Source organism: Rhipicephalus microplus, chromosome X, assembly GCF_043290135.1.
Source record: "Rhipicephalus microplus isolate Deutch F79 chromosome X, USDA_Rmic, whole genome shotgun sequence".
NCBI classification, from domain to species: domain Eukaryota; kingdom Metazoa; phylum Arthropoda; class Arachnida; order Ixodida; family Ixodidae; genus Rhipicephalus; species Rhipicephalus microplus.
In genome coordinates, this window is record NC_134710.1 from 282,553,398 (window position 1) to 282,561,784 (window position 8,387).

Sequence of the window (8,387 nt, forward strand, 5' to 3'; positions counted from 1 at the left end):
AGCTTTTTCCCTCAACTATTAATTTTTAGGAAGCACTTTCTCGAGACATTTATCTGTATTTCCAAAGGTGAACAACGTTTCGACTAGAAAAAAATGAACGAACATTTTATAAGAGTTTTACTTTTATTGTATTCTGTTGTCGGCTCAAATTATAATGGAAACCTCCGTAACAAAGCGAATATCTTGCAATACTTTCGTTATGTATCACTTGTTTCAGGTGAAAGCAAGTGTTCTGAAATTTTCAATAAATGCCCCCATCTCCTCGCAAACTACTAGACGATGCAGCTAGATGCACATTACGGAGGCTACTGAGTGGCCCTTGTGGCATGTGTGGCAAAAACTGACTTCCGCCATTTCGAATCATTCGCAATAGGATAGATGGGTGAGCTAGTTTGGCTAGCATCATTCTCGTCAAAAATGCTCGTACGTTCTTTGTGATAGTTCACATCTTAATGTTACTTCAAAATTTAAGGAAAGAAAATATAGGATTGAGAGGAGAACACACCATGTACTCTATATATACTGGTGTGTCTTGCTGCTAAGAATTTTTTTTCTACGATGCAGCTGCATAAGCTTTTACTTTACGCCTGATTCCCGCAAATCATGGCACACTCTCTCACCAGGCAATGAAAACTCTGTTATGATTGCGAATACCATTAATTTTTCTATGCAGTTACTAAAATGCTGAGTAGTTCTATAATGCTAAAGTATTGCAGTAAGTGTTGAAGGCTTTTTTATTTATTAACTTACATACTAAGAGTTGTGTCTAGTACAGTGGTATTCTTGACCATTTTCTATCCCGATACTCATTACGGACAGCTCAATGCAATGCTGCTCGATATACAAAATTCATGTGAGTCGAGAACATTAGCATCATCTTGAAGGCTTATTGCCTAATTCTTGTAATAAACATGATTTGTTCATCCAGAGATTGATGATGTCGTATTTATGTAAATTGCTAGGACATGTCACCCTTACGGGTCGCATAGAGTTCCTCTGAACAAATTTCACCGCATTTTCGGCAATGTTCATGCCGAATATGTGGCACTGTGACTCATGTGGTTAAATTTTCTCAGCCCTCTGTAAAATAACGTGAGACATCCAACTTCTCGCTCATTTTCTATTTATCGCCCTGAAACATTCGGTACTGAAATACAACCAACGCTAATGATAAGTGGCCACTACACCTTGATTATTCTTGAGGCTTCCTCCTAATTAAGTTTACTCAAAATCTACTTCGTTTACGTCAATGCAGCTGACTCAGTTTTTGCAACTTTTTTTTTCAGGCGTACCGTTGCGTATGTTAGTAAGCACTTTAATGGTTTTTTTTTTCATTCCTGCTAATGACAACCCTGTGAGTACTGGGTCGAGCACAATACTATATGCTGCTTACCGAATCATTTATTATTTTCTAACCTGAGCAGCATATAAACACCACACTAATAACCATTTCCTCTTCTTCTGTATGGCACTACACAAGAAACTTTAAGGTAAACCTCAGAAGGAGAATTATTCATCACCAAACGAATTCCGTTGTATTTTGTTAGCGCCTAAATAAAGATTTTCTATTCAATATATTACCATGGGCACACTAAGGCCATCTCTTTACAGTCGGCTTCTAGGGGTGCTCATTCAATAGGTATATTTCACTAAAGATTGAAGTATTGGTGGTGTTCGTCTCTACTTTAACTCCTCATCAAAGGACGCGCTAAAAGTCTATAACATAAACCATCGCTCTGGCCAATTTTAGAATACATTTGCGTGGCTTGGAACCCGTGAAGGGACCTTGAAAGCAGTGTGAAAGAAAGTACACAAAAAAAAACAATTCGTTCTGCTTTGTGTTTAGGTACTACTGCCCTTTTTCGCTATTACTCAGCTGTTCACTACGTTATACCGACGGTAGCTTTTATTCCTCCTGCATGTCCACGCCTTCAAACTCTTACATTCTGTCATCAATAAGGGCTTTCCACTCTCCGAGGCAAAATACTTCTCTTGAAATTATTTCCATGCTAACTTTATTTTTATTTCCATCTTCGCTGTAATATACTAGGATACATCTTTATCTTCGCATAACACCGATATACCTGGTTTCCAGATTCATTCATTGCTTGTCACTGCCACACGTTTTTTAAGGCCGTCATTGTTAACCATCGGACCCATCTTACTATCATTTCGTTTATTGGGGCCCTGAAACACTTTTTTTAGTAACCATGGAAATAATTCACTGGAAAAGCGTATTGCCTGAAAAATCAACGCCGCAAAAATTTTAGGAATCTGTCTAGTACGAGTGGGGTTACAAAGATTTGTCACACGCTGCAATTGCAATCTTTCTTCTCTCGTCCCGACAAAAGTGCTGGAAGCTAAGCAGGGAGGCATGGGAGCGGCAAACAAAAAAAAAAACGTCATGCGCGCCTCCTGAACTTGAGCACTTTCCTCTCTTTTTTTTTTCTTCGAATGCACGGGTTTTTCAGTGTGATCGCATGCGCACGCGTGTAGAGATAGCGGTCTCTCGCGGCAATCTTTGTAACGACCGAGCGAGCCTTGTTCAAATCAGTCAATGGCTGATAGATGGCTATTGGCTGATAGATGAGTTATTGGGTAGATTGGACGGATGAATTTCCCTGTCTTGTCATCTTCTACACCTTTGCAATAAGAAACCCGCCGTCGATAGTTACGAGTCATTTTTGGGCTTATTCTGTGGTTTGTCGGCAGAAGAGAAAGCAATTTTTGGCTGACTTTGATGAGTTATTGTGAATTCCAGGACGCGTGCTGCGCTAAAATATTTGGCTCGCGTGTTGCCCGCAGCCTCTGCTGCGAATCGGCAGCGTGTTCGCACCACGCCCGCAACGTGTTGCAGGGACCCTTTAATTCTTAATTTCTATGCTAACTGTATTACCGCGTGTCCACTTTTTGTCCTTTCCTGACCCTGCTTTGGATGCGTTACAACTTTTATATCAATATTTACCACTCCAGCTACCAAGCAATAAGAAAGCCAATATATCGAACTACAGAAAAACGTATGTACAATAAGTTACGGCTACTGCACTGTTTCAGCAACGAAGGGAATATTTATCCTACAGCTGGCTACTGTATGTTCTCGGGAAGCATGTAGTACACGCCTATTAATCACACCATCCTTATAAATTGCCGTTATCGACTGTGCTTCCGTCCTTCGCACTCGTTCTCTCACTCCAGTGAACGATGCGTTTTCTACCCCAGACATTACAAGACATACCCAGCTCTATAGTTTTGTTTTAATAAGGTCATTAAAAATATACCTGATTTTGTTTCTTCGTAATCCTTACCGCTGTCTCTCATTCTAGTAATGCACGTAACGTCCAGCGTTATATCGCTTGCTGTCCGCTGTTTCTTTAGTTTCATAGCCAGCCACTTTCTGCCTCATACGCCAGAACAAATAAAAATTTAATTAACGTACACTTATCTTATTAAGAATAGCAAAATAGATGGCCGGTAATTAATTGTTAACTCCTCTCTTATTTGCGACGCTTGTTTATGTTTGTGGAGTGCTTATTTTTCAATCATGTAAAGGTCTGCCAATACGCTAAAACACGTAAAATTCAGTTAGTGCGTACTTTTCTTATCAAGAAGAGCAATAAGCAACAGGTAATTTATTAGTAATGCCAGTCTTACGCCCTTCCAGGCATAGGTATGTGTTAAGAGGTTTTCTTTTATTGTTTCAAGGTTCGGCCTTGGCTGCCTTCAGCGAAACTTTAGAGGCTAGCTCCGACTAAAGAATCCTTCTTTTTTTACTATGATAATTCAGGTTATCTCAGTCTAGTTCCATTATCCCATCTAATATTGGCTGAAATACTAAACCGTGTGCCCCCAATTTTTACAGCTTTGCTGACAAATTCGTCTGTATATCATAGATTGCTGTGACATTCACCGCTAGTATTCCCTCCTCAACCCACCCAAATAGTTCTAAGCATCGTCCGAAGAATAATCAAGAAACTGTTGAGCCTTTTTCCTTGCATACCCATTTAATTCATCATTATTTTTCTACTTTGTTGTTTTTGCTTTAGGACGTTCACAGGAATAAATGTTCTGTTTGCAAACACCCTTTTTTGGAAGTTTGCAAATTGGGTAGTTTGTGGAAATACAATCGATTCAGGCCGCACCTGGCAGGACTAATTTGAGATCGCTTAAAAGGGCGTTTGTCCTGTGCAGTGGATATAAGTATAATGAAGTTGTTCCTTGATTAGAATCACGTCGAGTTGTTTTTTATTAAAATTCACTGCCCAAGCACTTCGTACACATCGTACTCAGTGAAGCTGTAACAAACAACCCTAGCATTTATCACTGCGTTAATCCCTCCTGCTTATTAAAATATTTTTGAATTATTACTTACGTTTGTCCAGAATATATATAATATATTATTATATTAAATATTTAGTCAACTAAGTTTGAGTAGTGGTGTTGCCCAATATCTCTGGCACATGCACATAAGAAGTTATTGGGTAGATGAATTTCCCTGTTAGGTAGACAAATTTCCCTGTCCCGTCACTTTCTACAGCTTCATAAGAAACCTGCCGCTGATAGTTACGAGTAAAGGTCATAATCACGGGGCGATGGCGTAAATGGCACCGTAATGCAATTGAAGCTGTCATGCAGGCTCAAAGGCCAGATTTCTAGATTTCCTCGACGGATTGCGGAAATGCCACGCACAGCACATAATATTTCTTTCTGCAATCGCTGCGTCACACGCACAGAATTAACAAAAACGACGCGATTAAGCCTAAACCTGCGATTTAACAACATGAACGAGATGTTATTACTGTATCATAAGCGCCTGCTTGAACCTCGATTCGGCATACTTGTTTTAGACGTGAGACAGGGAAATCTTCATAGTTTCTGTCGACTTGTTGTAGTATACGTATTATGAGCGTTTTTCCTCCTCTACCAACCACAAATATTGTATTAGGAAAAGTTTAATTAGACGCACAATAAAAAACATTACTTGCTAAAAGCTGTGGTACATGCTATATAACTGACTTTCTTCCCACCACACAACTACAGGAAAATGGTGTTGTCAGCGAAAGCCTCGGGAAGCCTCAGAATCGTCACGGCGACCCCCGCCAGCACAGGCACTCCCCCCCCCCCCCCCCATAAAACTTCCCTTTGATTGATTGATAATGGGGTTTAATGTCTCAAAAACACCAAGTGATTATGAGAGACGCCGTAGTGGAGGGCTCCGGAAATTTAGACCACCTGGGGTTCTTGAAAGTGCACCCAAATCTGAGCACACGGGCCTACATTTCCGCCTCCATCGAAAACGCAGCCGCCGCCGCCGGGATTCAATCCCACGACTTGCGGGTGAGCAGCCGAGTACCTTAGCCCTTAGACAACCGCAGGGTGGGGGGGGGGGGGGCGATAAAACATCTCGTACTGGACAGAAAAAGCCTATGGCTATGGACCTAAAAGGGTGGACCACACCCTTTTGCTACCTTATGGCTGAAGACGAAGCTTTCTGGGTAATTCATGGTGGAGCACCACACTTCAAGTTACCTTGCTAGGGAGTTGTACAGGTGGTCTCGCTTGCTTTGTTCGTGTGTCCAGGCAGCACATACTACGTTATAGTGTTGTTTTCTACCAGAAAATGTACCTCAATACGTCCACAGTATGCCGAGTTTTATGACCTTGCCAGTGCACCTGTGTTGCGGCTAATTAATCGGAAAGCTGATGCAAAAATAAGACCAAAAGATTCGGCAGATATCACGTACCTTGGTTATCGATATTCGCAATGCCCACAGACTACATGTGGCACGTTGTATAATTTAAGATGCCGCCCGCAGGAGGGTCAACGCGTTTGTTAGTATAGAAACAAATAAAACGTGCGGACGTAGGGACCGTGTCACTTCCGCCGAATAATAACAAGAGCTGCACTGAAGTGTATATGAGACCATGATACTTTTCGAAACCATGGAAGCTCGCCACCTGGATATTTGCCGGGATTTGAAAGGCTATACTTCAGCTCCGTTACTCTGCATGAATGACACTTTGCGTGCTACAGAAGACTGCACTAACTAGAATCAACGTATGAACTTAACGGTACTCCTACGTGAAAAGCACTCAAAGGTCGTAAGTACCGATCCTTTCTGGCAGATTTGCCACACTACTAGGCCGCTACCGAGTATGCTGCACGAGACCGAATGTTTAACGTGGTGCTCGTTTGCAAAAATATTATGCCAGCATCAATACTTGCGCTGTCAGGAACGTGGAATTGCAAATTCAGCGGAGCACAAGCATTTCACATTCCATTAAGTAGCGCTTGAGTAAGAGCAACGCTCAGACTCTTCAACCACGCACCATTCACTGCACTCCTATGTCACTGGTTCGATCATTGCGATCGAAATAGTAATAGCAGAAATACACACACGCACGCTTTTCTAGACTACAAAATTACAAACAAAAATTTGCCAAAAAAACGCCTTTTGGAAGGTACAGGTAGCACAGAAGAAGTACCATCACTCCAACCACTTCACTTCGCTGGTCGAGCTTGAGCGCGTTGGCCGCACGCGACGCTCCATAATATCCTCAATAATCGCGCTACATGCAATACAGAAAAAAGCTGTGCTTTTATTTTTATCTCGCTGAAGGATATGATACCCTAGATACAATGAAAGTCACTTACGATCGTCAAAAATTATACGATTGATTTGTAAGGTTTAACGTCCCGAAACCAAGATATGATTACGAGAGTTGACGTAGTGGAGGGTTTCGAAAATTTCGACCACCTGGGGTTCTTTAACGTGCACCAAATATGAGCACATGGGCCTACAACATTTCCGCCTCCATAGGAAATGCAGCGGCCGTAACCGGGATTCCATCCCGCGACCTGTGGGTGAGCAGCTGAGTACCTTAGCCACCACAGTGGGGCCGTCAAAAATTATTAGCGCACGAGAAAACGTAAAGTGCAACTCGCTCTTCGTGAGTTCGCAGCTGACCGTTCACTGCCACTGTACCTCTCGGTGCATTCATAGCCTTATACGTAGTGAAAAATCCTTGTCATGAAGATAGTTTCTTTCACCACCTCTACTGAAAAGCAAACTGAGCAATGGTCTTCACCAAACGACTTGACAACACCAAGAGCGCGTCACATAAAGAAGTAAAATTTACGGCGACTTAAAGAAATCGGCAAAAAAGCCTGTTTTTTTCTCGTTTTTTTTCAGAAATCTTTAAAAATAGAAATGAACGAATTTTCCTCAGCATGTGATAGTAGTTTATTGCCAAATGCCAAAAGCAATGATATTATTCTTGCAAATAACGCAATCAAAGTGTTTTCGTCTTTTCACAAGCGAATAGAGAAATTAACAGACCAAAGGCAGGTCCGAAGCATCACGTATCGTGAACGAATTCAGTTCTCAGTGAATGCGGTTGCGGTTTCGTAGAATTGTTACGGCAGTTGGAATAAGGAGCATATACATTTCTATTTCGTCATGGCTTCGACTATGGTAACATTGACAAAGATGGTAAAAAGATGAAGTTCGATAGCTTTCTTCATCTTGTTGAGATGTCGCATTGGGAACAACATAGCTGCTCTTGCAGTTCTTACAGACATTGGGTCTCCGTTTCTCGCCAATGGTCGCCCTGACCGTGAAGTGCATCCACACGTCGTAAATTGTCCGTATCATTTCTTAATCTGCTTGCATATGGCTTTATGTGCGGACTTCCACCACAGGTCACCGAAGTGTACGAGGGGAAGTCAAAACTAAACAACAACGGGCACTAAAATATTAGACCCCACCCCTGCCATGACTGCACCCGAACGACGAAGCTGACGCTGGAACTGACGTGATGTGATGTTGATAGCGAGTTGTCAGCCGTCGTTTGGTGTTTCGGTATCATGTGTGACGTTTCAGTTCGCGTTCTGTGTTTTGGTTTCACGTTCAACGATGGGTGTTGCCTAATCTTCATTTTGGTAGGTCTTACCCCGGGAAAATTTCGCCAATTTTTCGAACTCCACACACAAAAAAAGATAAAAAATGCTTTTTTTCTCACAGTTTTACGTTTTCTTTTTTCGCACTTCGCATCTCTAGCGTCACCACACATTTGTGCGCGGAGAACATTTCGCCATCCCGTCAACGAGCAAATCGTTTGCACTGTGTTGCCATCTGTGAACAAACGTACAAAAAGTGGCTGCTGACCAATAGGGCAAAGCGCGATCTCGTGCGATTTTTCGCTTACATCGTTATGGGATTCATACACTACAAAACCACTGACAAATGCTATATACATGCAAAAGACGGCGAGTTTCGACTAAATAGGTCAAGGGATAAAGTGTAACTAACATATGTGGCTACAGAAAACCTTGCAGAGCTGTTTTGTGTGTTCTGAGAGCTATTAAAGCGCAAGTTGCACGTATTGTT